General features: G+C 46.5%; 1 protein-coding gene across 2 annotated transcripts in view; it reads left to right on the forward strand.

The window, feature by feature from the left end:
- The window catches only part of RAD50 (RAD50 double strand break repair protein), a 230,493-nt gene that overhangs the window by 28,808 nt on the left and 188,831 nt on the right, over positions 1-12,854 (forward strand). For both annotated transcript variants that reach the window (XM_035696870.2, XM_049116046.1), the window contains exon 3: positions 12,076-12,116. The gene's annotated coding sequence lies outside the window, so the exon portion shown is untranslated. The remainder of the gene's footprint in view (positions 1-12,075; positions 12,117-12,854) is intronic.

Consider the following 12,854-nt stretch of genomic DNA (forward strand, 5'->3'; position numbering starts at 1 on the left):
GCACGGATCCAGAGAGCTGAACCCCTGAGAGTTGAACCAAGAAATCTGATGCCTACCTCCAGGGAGGACAACCCAGACACAGAGTAGACTCTGCAAGTGTCTGGAGAGGGGAGAAGAGAGCTGTATTGAGCCTGGTAAGCATGGAATATCAATGAGAATAGAATATTCCTAGGCTTTTAAATGCATTCCAGCATAGTCTTTCTAAACACCCCTACAAACCTGAGTTCTGGGCTGATTCTGGTCTCCCGGGTGACAGTTCTGATGTTCCCAGAAACTGTTAGGAGTGTTTGGTGCACAGCAGCAGACAATGAAAGAAAAGAAAACCAGAAAAGGGGGAAAGTGCATGAAAAGAAACTTCTCAAAGTAGAATAAAATATTGAACTGGCTTACAAAAGCACAGAACTTTAACGTGACAGCCTCTCCAATTGTGACTGTCCCTCTACTTGATTTTTTAAGTCCTGGCCATGATTACAAATTGGAAGCCATATCTGTGGAGACTTCCCAAGGGTTACGTAAATAGTTTGGATGGTTATATATGTTTTTTTAAACAACAGTTTCTGAAAACACTGGAAAAAATCCCACTTATTTAACAGTCTGCTGTCTGAGCCAGCCCTGGGAGTCCCTGGGATACCTTACAGAATCACTTCCTCCTGACTGCAGTGGGGGCAGGCCCTGGCTAAGTCTGAAAGCTCAGTGAAAGACCAGAGGAGCAAGAGCTGGCTCTTCAGATTGTTCCTTGTAAGAGCAGCTGTGTCTTGTCACCAGTGGAGCATGGGGGCCCAGGATGTGGCAGACATAGGGCTTCTGGGGACGTGGTCCCTGCAGGGGGGAGATGCGTGCTCCAGACACTTTCTGCCCATTTGAGATCTGGTATGATGATAGAAGCAGGGTTCCTGGGCCCCCAAGTCAGGGTGGGAATCTTCTCTTCTTTGTTAAGGTTTTGGCAGCCTCTGAGACCTGAGGGGCTGGGATCCATCTGAGAAATGCTTGTGTCTTTGGGCACATCCTAGTCACCAACTCCTGTTCTCTTACTCTCCACTCCCCCTTCCCCATAGCCTCTGAAAAGTTTCTAGAGAGAAAAACTGTTTTTTTTTTTTTTTTTTAAACTGGTTTTATGCACTAGTGGTAGTGGCTTAAAGGAAACAAGAAGGTCCTCCTGCTTCATTGTCATCCTCCCCCCACCCCCGTTCAAATTTCAACTGGACCTCATATTTGCCATTAGAAATCTATTTTCAGTTAAGGATTCTTCTTCCCCAGGTGTTATTTTGGAAGTGCACTTAGCTGAAGATGCATAACTCATTAATGCAAATTAACTTTATCGAACTGATGCATTCTACTTAAAGAGGTCCTGGTTCAGTGGTTCTAAGCCTTTTTGAGGTCACACACCCCTTCCAGAATCAAAGGAAATAGATGGACGAACATCCAGAATTTTACATACCGTTGTGAGTTTCAAGGATCCTTCTACTGACCCTGCCCTGGAGCTCTTGAATTTTGTGAGAGGATGGTAAATGGGTGGTGGGGAGGGGCCGGGGAACAGGCGCAAGTGAGGGACCTGAGATCACTTGTGGTTTTCCCCAAAGCTACTAATGTGAACATGTTAGAAATGGATGTCTGTCACCCAGCTGTGGTCACTGCCCTGCCCTAGAGAGAAGGTATGCTTCCGTCAGCTAATGATGTTGGGGACTTGTGCACCATATCTCTGAGCTCTCAAGGCCATGTGCAGTACATCTCCATTAAGCTGGATGGGGAGAAAGATGTCCCAGGGACTCCAGAGCTGGCTTTCTGCTGGAGGAGACAGAAGGAGGCTTATGTCCATCTGTTGGGTTGGGGTCCTCTTGGCAAGGTGACAGGAGCCACTAGCCTTCTACTCCCACCCCTTACCCCTCCCCCTGGCAAAAGAAGTGGGGGCTTGACCACTCTGGACTACATATCTGTTTTCTTTTCTTTGGGGAAGTCAATTTCACAAGTCAGCTTGTGATTCCCTGGGTATTGTTCTATTCAAACTGGGGGAAACATGGGGAAAGTTTTTGGACCCAGACTTCATTCGAAAGCATCATCGGGGATTTTGGAAGTGATGCAGCATAGTGAAACAAGCATAGTGATCATTTGTAGTCCCGTGCTTGTTATGTGAAGCGCCTTCTGCCTGTGGTGACTCAGGGAGGGAGAATTTCCCCTTCTTGAGCCAGCTGGACAAGTGTCAACACTTTTGTCTTTGCAGGCTCTGGCACAGAAGAGGAGGTGCAGGGCCTGGATTAGGGGGAGCCTGCAGAGTTTGGGGGGCTGAACCCAGTTTAACACAAATGAAAAGAGGCAGTCCTTCTCCTGAGTCAGTCATTCAGGGTCTCCCTGTCCCCACAGAGCCATCCTCAGCACCCGGCACAGCACCCCATCCAACCTGGATACCAGCACACGTTCATTGAACTGATCAGAGACTCCCCTTTCACCTCCACCCCACTCCAGAACAAAGCCCAGGCTTTGCACATCACACTCAAGCAGGCACACCCTCGTGAGCAGAGCCAGTGCTTTTCCCACACTCACTGTCAGACTTTATCCATTACTTCTTTCTGTTTACTAGTATTGGTGATTTTTGTCATTATTTCTGTGTCCACTGGATTTCTTAATATTAAAATAAAGATCTCTTAAATAGGCTACCAAAAAAATACTAGTCACAGATGAAAATATAGATAAATTGGGATCCCTGGGTGGCGCAGCGGTTTGGCGCCTGCCTTTGGCCCAGGGCGTGATCCTGGAGATCCGGGATCGAATCCCACGTCAGGCTCCCGGTGCATGGAGCCTGCTTCTCTCTCTGCCTGTGTCTCTGCCTCTCTCTCTCTCACTGTGTGCCTATCATAAATAAATAAAAATTAAAAAAAAAAAAAAGAAAATATAGATAAATTGACCTTTCATGAACATCTCTTCATCGCAAGTTACCACTGAAAGGAGTGAAAAGGTAAGTCACAGACTGATATTTTCAGTAATGTACTCGACAGAGGATTTATATTTAGAATGTACAAAGAACTCCTGCAGGTCAATAAGAAAAAAGACAAAATAGGCAAAAGTCCTTTTTTTAAAGATTTATTTATTTATTTATTTATTTATTTATTTATTTGAGAGACAGAGAAGGAGAGCAAGCGCATGCATGCACACAGGAGTTGGGGAAGGTCAGAGGGAGAGAATCTAGTGCAGACTCCCTGCCGAGCAGCTGGACCGTGGGGCTCCATCTCACTACCCCTGAGATCATGACCTGAGCTGAAACCAAGAGTCAGCCGCTCAACCAACTGAGCCACCCAGGCACCCCAAAACAGGTAAAAGTCTTGATTGGCACATCTTAAAAGTGGATATCTAAGGTCATCTGGGTGGTTCCGTGGTTGAGCGTCTGCCTTCAGCTCAGGTTATGATCTCAGAGTCCGGGGATCGAGTCCCAGATCAAGCTCCCTGCATGGAGCCTGCTTCTCCCTCTGCCTATGTCTCTGCCTCTCTCTCTGTGTCTCTCATGAATAAATAAATAAAATCTTTTTAAAAAGTGGGTACCTGGGGATCCCTGGGTGGCTCAGCGGTTTAGCGCCTGCCTTTGGCCCAGGGCGCGATCCTGGAGTCCCGGGTTCGAGTCCCACTCAGGCTCCCGGCATGGAGCCTGCTTCTCCCTCCTCCTGTGTCTGCTTCTCTCTCTCTCTCTGCCTATCATAAAAAAAATAAAAGTGGGTACCTGTTAGCCAATAAACGAATTGAAACTTACTGTACACACACCCAAAGGACTAAGACTTAAAAAATCGATAATGCCAAAGCTGCCAAACCCTCACACACTGCTGGCAGAAGTGCCAAGTGGTATAATAACCTTGGAAAAATGTTCAGCAGTACCTACTAAACGTAAGATTATGCCCATTTCATAGCCATCAATTCCACTTCTGGTGTATACTCAAGAAGAGTGAGTTCACATGTCCACCAATGTTGGTAGTGTTTTTATTCATAGAAATCCCAAACTGGAAACAGACAAATGTCCATTAGTAATAGAATGGATAGGTGAATTGTGTCATATCTGTGCAGCGGAATACACCACAGCAATGATATTTTTTTATTTATTCATGAGAGACACACAGAGAGAGAGAGAGAGAGAGAGGCAGAGATACAGACAGAGGAGAAGCAGGCTCCATGCAGGGAGCCCGATGTGGGACTTGATCTCGGGACTCTAGGATCACGCCCCGGGCCAAAGGCAAGCACCAAACTGCTGAGCCACCCAAGGATCCCCCACAGCAATTTTTTAAAAAGCATACTGTGATGACACAGAACAACATAGGTGAATCTCACAGACATGTTGAGCAAAAGAAGCTAGATACAAACAAAGTGCATATTGTGTGATTCTGTGCTCCTGAAGGATGGGACCACACCTTTCATCACTGAACCAGCCCCAGTGCCTGGCACAGTTGCTCAATTCCTGCCACAGCTGGCAGGCCCTCAGTTGATTTTTGTTGACAGGGAGCAAAGTGAGGCCCTCACTCCTGAAGGTGCCTTCAGAGTCACATTCATGTGTGCATTAGAGTGGAATCCATCTGGGAGGCAGTTAACAAATGCTCACAGTTCACCCATAAAATGAAGGAGAACCTATGTGCTGTGAAGAGGAGCAGAAAGGAAGCCTTTGTACCAGAATGGGGAGTGGAATGGAGGAGGAGCTGTGTGTTCTGGGAAGGGATGCTCACAGGTGCTCAGGGGACGAGGAGGGCTTCCTGAGAGGGATAGTGAGGCAGAAGAGGCCTGAGAAGGGCAGCCCAGGCTCAGCAAGGGAGCCTCATAACCACGTGGTTTCTGAGTACTAGTTAGTGCACGTCAGAATTGCCTGGAGGCCTTGTGAAAACACAGCTAGTCCAGCCAATTGCATCTCACCTGAGCCACAGTGTGAGGTAAGCCAACGGCAAGATGGGAGGGGGGTGTGGACAGGTGTCCTGGCCCGTGACCTGAAGGCTGTCTGAGGAATTTAGACATAATTCTATAGATTTAACTTAAGGCCACATGGAAGGACATGAGTAATGGCTGTTCTCTGGGATATCCCCACTCAGCCTGAAGCTTAAAGCTGTCCAGGTATGCAGGTGAGAAATGCATACTGCATTTGGCCTTGTAGAGACAAGCTCTGCACACAGCACATCTGCAGAGGAGGACTCCACTCATGCTGATGGGCACACAAGCATTTTAGGCATCAGTTTATTTTTAATTTTAATTTTTTAATTTAATTCCAGTATAATTAACATACAGTGTTGTATCAGTTTCAGGTATACAACATAGTGATTCAGCAATTCTGTACATTGCTCAGTGCTCATGATGATAAGTGTACTCTTCATCCTCTTTACCTATTTCACCTATCCATGCCCCCCCCCCCCCCACGACTTCCCCTCTGGTGACCATCAGTTTGTTCTCTAGAGCTAAGAGTCTGTTTCTTGGTTTGTTTCTCTCTTTTTGTTTTTTCCTTTGCTCATTTGTTTTGTTTTTTAAATTCCACCTATGAGTGAAATTGTGGTATTTGTCTTTCTCTAACTTATTTCACTTAGTGTTATACTCTCTAGCTCTATCCATGATGTTACAAATGGCAGATTTCATTTTTTTATGGCTGAATGATATTCATATCACATCTCCTTTTTCCATCCATCTATCCATGGACACTTGGGCTACTTCTGTCATTCAATTATTATCAATAATGCTGCTATAAATGTAGGGTGCATATATTCCTTCAAATTAGTGTTTTTGTATTTTGGGGGTAAATACTCACTAGTGTGATTACTGGATTGTGCTATAGTTCTATTTTCAACTTTTTGAAGAACCATAGTGGCTGTACCAGTTTGCATTCTCACCAACAGAGCACAAGGGTTCCTTTTTCCCCACATCCTCGCCAACACTTGTTTCTCGTGTTTTTTATTTTAGCCATTCTGACAGGTGTCAGGTGATATCTCATTGTAGTTTTGATTTGCATTTCCCTGATGATGAATGACGTTAAGCATCTTTTCATGTGCCTCTTGGCCATCTGGATGTAAAAAGGCGTCGTTTTAAATATGCAACATCAAGATTATTTGTAGCTGTGCGGTACGTGCATGTTGTGGGGATGGCAGGTGCAAAAAGAATCTACTGATCTGACCGTTCAGGCAAAAGCAGCAGTTTTACTCTCTCAATAAAGAGATAATTGCTCTAGACTTTTCTTTCTCGTGGCCCAGAGCCCTCTTAGGTTCCCAAGGACAAAGGTGTTACACCACATACCCAGTCCATTTCTATCACCTGGATCCTGGAGATTTCCCCCAAAAGAGCTCTCTTTGGCTAAGGAAGGGAGAGATAGTCACTTGGGTGGAGCTTGGGGACAGAGGTCAACTCTGAATGCCTCAGGTTAACAGTCTCTGCCCCTCCCTGGGATTGTCTTGGTCAAGACATCAGACCATCAGGACAGGCCCTTTCCTGGATGACCCAGGTATGAAAAGCAGATGGCATCCTGGATACTGGCTTCCAGTTATACCTCCAATAAGCTACAATGAGTACCAACTCTCTGCAAAGAAATCTACTGGGTGTGGTAGAGACACAGATGAATCAGCCACCAACCTGCCCTCCAGAAACACATAATTTAATAGGGAGGAGGGACACAGAGGGCATTCCTGGTCATTAAAAACCCTTCTTCTTAGGGGTGCCTGGGTGGCCCACTGGGTGAAGCGACAGGTCATGATCTAAGGCTCCTGAGATTGAGCCCTACATTGGGCTCCTGGCTCTTCGGGGAGCCTGCTTCTCTCTCTCCCTCTGCCCCACCCCCACCTCATGCATGCATTATCATTCTCTGTTTCTCTCTCTTTCAAATACATAAATAAATAAAATCCTTAAAAACCCTTCTTTCTGGTCTCTTTTCCCTTCACATCCCTGGTCTAGGTCTAGCTTCCTCCTCTTCCTCACTCCCCAGTGCTGGAGGTTGGAGGCTGTCACCATTCAGCAGGATCCTGGGGTCACAGAGATAAGTAAATCAAGATGCTTTTGATCTGGTGGGAAGCTCTACCTGTCCCATACCTGGGGATAGGGCAGTTCTGAGCAGGTGCCCAACAACCACTCCCGCTATTGCTGGGGCCATCACCAACTCTGACCTGAGGAAACCCAAGTCCCCTTGCTGGCTGGGCTCCACATTGATAAAGGGAGCCTAGGGACTTCTTTATTTGCATCAGCCTGCCCCAGACCAGTCAAATCATGGGTCTCTGGGGATTATAGCTACTGTATACATGATTATCCACAGGAAGATGAGACAGGGCTCAGGTGACAGTCAGTGCCCTGCTGACTTCCTAAGGACCTCCTTTTACTTGGAGTCCTGCCTGTCTTTTCCCTCAGAGATATTGAAACTGACTTGCTTCCTCTTCACCCACTGCCACCTCCCCAATCCCATTTGCCAAAGATTCCTCTAAAAGAGAGTGGGGACCCAGAAATCAGAAGCAGATTTAGATCTTGCTCTGCCACTCCCTTGCTATGTGACCAGGGCAAAGCACCTAACCTTTCTGAACCTCAGTTTTCTTTTCTGTAGAATGGTGACAATGATCTTGGTTACTTCATAGTATTGTTCAGCGACACAGAGGATACAGAAAGAAAATTCTTGTCCTTAAACTGCCTTGAAGCCTAACAAGGGAATTAGACAACCATACACACTGTGTGATATGTGCCAGACCAGAGGCTTGTTTGGGTTGCAAATAATGAGCAGAGTGGAGGCAAACTAATTCTATCTAATAAGAGGAAATTGCAGAGCATCCTGTCCATGCCATGGGGTGTGGGGCATGAAAGCAACTTTCTAGGGCTTTGAAGTGGTGTTTGTTGAACACCAGACATTATGTTAAATATTTTACCCATGTTTTATTTAGTCCTCACAATGAACCTATGATATTGGTTTTATCATCCCCATTTTACAGATAAGCAAATTGAGGGTTAGAAAAGATAATGGAGCACAGTATTTATTGAGCATCTACTACATGCTAAATGTTGCAGATATAACTATGCAAAACAGATCCAAGTGTCCTGCTTCTAGAGCTTGTGTTCCATAGGTGAAGTCACTTGCCCAAAATGAGACTGGAATGTGCCAGAATGTGCTGTGATTCTGGCCTCCTGGGCTTGTGCTTTTCCCACCTCACCCCAGAACTCACTACTCCCCAGGACACTCCTCTCATTTGGGGCACAGACTGCCCCTACCAGCCTTCTGGGGAATTCAGGGATGCAGGAGCATGGCTGGATCAGAGATAGGAGAGGAGCTGCCATTTCTGTAGAACCCTCTGTGCCCAAACCCTCCCTGGTAGCCCTGCCCTGAAAAAGGCTGAATGCCTCACCACTTGGATATTTTCCCCAAGGAGGGATGGAAGAGGCAGCTTCCTCAAGGGGATTTCAAAGGAAGAAGGGAGTGCTCTTTTTGCTCCTGTCAGAGGGAGACACCCTCTTCCTGGCTCAGGTGGGGAATCCCTTTGGATTTCACTGGGTTTAAGAAAAGGGCCTACTGTTTTCCTATTGTTTAGGCCTCAAGGGAGGAAAACTCAGGACCAGGGTGTATCTGAGGATAAAATCAGCCTCTGGCATCTGAGTGAACTCTGGCTCCTTGGTACAAGGCACAGCTCTGCCCTTCCACTGCCCTCAGCCTCAGGCTGCTTCTTGATGCCATGAGACCCACGACACTCCTGCTGGGCAGGGATGCTTTGTCTTGAACCCAAGAAAACAATCAGGGATTTGCAAACCTACTCCACTAAGAAAGAAAAAAATGCAGGTTTGTTTATTATAGCATTTACTCCTAGTGTCACTCACTTGGAAACAATCTAAATGGCCAATGTTCTTGGGATTAAATAAAGTATGGTAAAAGTATGCATTCACAGTAGAATACTGTGCAGCCATTAAAATTGGTATGTGGAAGAAAATTAAATGGCATCAGAAGTGTGCTTATAATAGATTTAGTCAAAATTCAAGACTAAAACAGTGTACACAGAACAGAATGGACAACATGGTCTCTTCTTTTTAAGATTTATTTATTTATTTATTTATTTATGAGAGAGAGAAAGCTCTCGAGCGCATGTGACCTCCGGAAGGGGTGGAAGGAGAAAAGCAGGCTCCCCACTGGGTGTAGACCCTGACCCCCCCAAGGATCCACTGTGATCCTGAGATCATAACCTGGGCCAAAATCAAGTTGGATACTCAACTGACCGAGCCACTGAGGCACCCCAAGCCAATCTCCGTCTTTAAAAACTATGTGTTTATATGCATAGCAAAAATGTCTACAAGGATGCATACAAGTGTGAGCAGTAGGCATCTCTGAGTAGTAGAATTGTAAGTGACTTTTTTTCCTCCTCTTTTCAATATATTTTCCAATTCCTTCAGTGAAAATGCATGTCTTTTGTAATCATGGAGTATTCCACAGTATACATTAAAGAGAGAAGAGGAAGAGAATGTCTCCTTTTGGCCCTATACTTAGTTGACCACAGACCCCAGGCAGCTCTGGGACATTTGAAAGCCCAAGAGTAGTGGGGCAGGGGCCAGTGTGAGAAGAATTACCTAGGCACCATCTCCCAGAGAGGCCATCTGACCACACAGTCTGGCTGAAGGAGGCCCCACCCCACCAACACTTTTCTCCCCTTCTCACCCCATTTTATTATCTTCACTTCATTTGTTGGCACCTGAAATGACCTCTCTGCACGTCTGTCTGTTGGGCGATTGTCTCCTTCACAAGGCAAGCTCCATGAGAGCGAAACATTGCCTATCCTGTTCCCTCTGGCTACAAGGGACTGTGAGAAAATGGGAATTACTTCATGGGAGTCTAGAAACAAGCAGGTAGTTGGCTCATGGGCCAGAAGCTGGATGAAGCTCAGCAACCTGGGGAATGCAGTTCAACTTGGTAACCATGGCTGCCACTGACACATGTTGTGGAGGTGCCAGCTTTGTGTGCTACATTTTATAAAGGAGTGAAGTGCAGAAAGAAGAAATTTATCTGATCATTCCTTCCCCCCTCCCTCCCAAGGCTCCTGCTGCTGCCATCTCTCTGTCCCCCAGGCTGATGACTTCCACTTTTCTCTTTTGAACCTGTTGCTGTCAGGTTGTCATCCCAACCATTCCACTGAATCTGCCCTTGACCATGGTCACCTGGGACTCCAAGATGCCAAATCCAGTGATGAATTTTTTGTCCTGTCATGACCTATCACAGTGGATTGCCCCATCCTCCTTGAAACCCTTTCTCCTGATTTCCATCTTGTTCTACTTGCTACTCCTTCTCAGTCTCCTTTACTGTGTCTCAGCCCTTAGACAGTTGCCCCTTGGTGATCTCATCCTGTGTCATTGCTTTAAAGAGCTACATGCTGAACTTCATTTCTAACCTTGACATCTTCCCTGAACTCATATATCCAGCTGCCTACAGGCCTCTTCAGTTGGGCATCTAAAAGGCATCTCCTACTTAACATGTCCAAAACTAAGTTCCTTGTCTTACCCCCAAACATGCTCCATCAGCGTGGAGATAGTGCAAGCCAGATAATGGCAATTTGAGTCTCCTATTTGCTCAAGCCAAAAATCTGAGAGTCCTAGTTGAATTCTTTATTTCAAATCCACTTCTAATCCATCGACGAATCCTACTGGCTCTACTTTCTAGGATCTGACCTTATGTCAATACCTCCATGGTGTCTCTCTAGTCCAAGCCACCATCGTCTCTTGCCAGGATTTCTGCAGTAGCCTCCTGACTGCTTCTACCTGTTCTCCCCAATTTATTCCCAACACAGCATCCTGAGTCATATTGTTTTGGGGTTTGTTTTTTTTAAGAGACTCAGGAGAGGGGCATAGGGAGAGGAAAGGAGAGAATCCCAAGCAGGCTCTGTGCCCAGCCCAGAGCCAAATGCGGGGCTCAGTCTCACTACCCTGAGACCATGACCTGAGCTGAAGTCCAGAATTGGATGCTTAACCAACGGAGCCACCCAGGCATCCCCAGAATGATACTGTTAAAATATGAGTCACATCATGTCTTCTGTGTAAAACTCTCCAGTGGCTCCTATCTGAGTCAAAGCTCAAGTTCATACAAGGGCCTTCTTTTAGTGCCCTGCATGCCCCACCGCCTCTCTAATCCCCTCCCTTATGCCCTCTTCACTCACTCTGCTCTGGCCACGCCACCCTCCCCAGTGATCTTTGTCAGGCAGCCTCTCACCTCTGGGCCATTGCACATGCTGTTCTCACCACTAGAAAGCTTTTTCCGCATTAAATGTCAAGGTTCAGGCCCTCATTTATTTCAGGTCTTTGTTCATAATTCCGTGGCCATACTATTTAGAATTTTTTTAAATTAATTATTTATTTATTTATGATAGTCACAGAGAGAGAGAGAGAGAGAGAGAGAGGCAGAGACACAGGCAGAGGGAGAAGCAGGCTCCATGCACCGGGAGCCCTACGTGGGACTCAATCCCGGGTCTCCAGGATCGTGCCCTTGGCCAAAGGCAGGCGCCAAACCGCTGCGCCACCCAGGGATCCCTATTTAGAATTTCAATACTCCTCAATGCCTGCTCCAATACTCCCTTCCCCTTCTCCTGTTTGCTTTTTCCTCCAGGGAACTTTCCTCTTCTCACTACTATAGATTGTATCCTTTTCTTTCTCTGGCTGTTGGTCTCCCCTAGTAGAATGCAAGTTCCTTGAGGGTAGGATTTTTGTCTCTTCTGTCTACTGCTGTATCTCTAGAGCCTGATATAGTCAGGGCTCAACAAATACTTGATGAATGGCTGTATGACTCAAAATACACAAAAGAATGGCTTACTGTTTATAAAAGGCTTTGAGACATAGTGGCAAAAGCACTGGGGTTCCTGCCAGCATAGGAGCATTAATAGACTGAGTGAGAAAATTAAACGCCCCAAGCGGAGAATGTCTGTGTGTAGAAGTCATGGTGCCTGCGTCTGACCTGGGCCAGCATGCAGCCAGCTCACACCTCAGTGGCTTCTGAAGAATCCACCACCAATGAGGGGCCCCACTTAGCTTCCATCCAGGCTGTGTGTGTGTGTGTGTGTGTGTGCGCGCGCGCGCGCGCGCCTCAGGACCTACCCTCAGTGCTCTGTCTCAATCAGTTACTTTCCTTTTCTTCTCCAGGTGCCAGAGTTTGCAACCTGTTGGAAGAAAACAACATCAAGGTAAGAGAACAATAAGACTGTGTCTAGTTTGGGACTTCCCAACCTAAAAGGCCTTGGAATGTATTCAAGGAAGACCAGAGTGTTGAAAGTGTTGGCAGCTGGATGAAGTGAAGGTCCAGCGGACTCGTCTTGAATTCCTGGATAGAGTTGTGGGTGCTATGGACAGTGAGGACAGCTCAGTATTGAGCAGTGGATCATCCATGGTGGCCTCAAGGTCTTTAGACCCAAGAAGACTGTGCTTTCCTTGGGAAAACAGAACAACTTCCTCCAAGCCGGTTGGTTGTGTCCACAGCTGGCCTCCTGCTGTGCTTTCCTGGCCTCTCCTTGGTCTCTTGTTTCCTTGTTTTCTATCAGGCCTGCTGAAGTCAGGGTCCTGGACATTGTTTTTTTGTTTTTGTTTTTGTTTTTATTTATGATAGTCACACAGAGAGAGAGAGAGAGGCAGAGACACAGGCAGAGGGAGAAGCAGGCTCCATGCACCGGGAGCCCGATGTGGGATTCGATCCTGGGTCTCCAGGATCGCACCCTGGGCCAAAGGCAGGCGCCAAACCCCTGTGCCACCCAGGGATCCCCGACATTGTTTTTTTTTTAAGCAAAGATGTTTGGGTCTAGATCTAGAGATATATAGAATGCTTCCTGCATCAGGGTTCTCTGATTCTGTGTTAAATCACAGCCCAAATTTTAGAGAGCAAAACACTCAGTAAATAATGGAGGTGGGCAATTGTGTACCGATGTGTA

This window comes from Canis lupus, chromosome 11, assembly GCF_003254725.2.
Source record: "Canis lupus dingo isolate Sandy chromosome 11, ASM325472v2, whole genome shotgun sequence".
Taxonomy (NCBI): domain Eukaryota; kingdom Metazoa; phylum Chordata; class Mammalia; order Carnivora; family Canidae; genus Canis; species Canis lupus.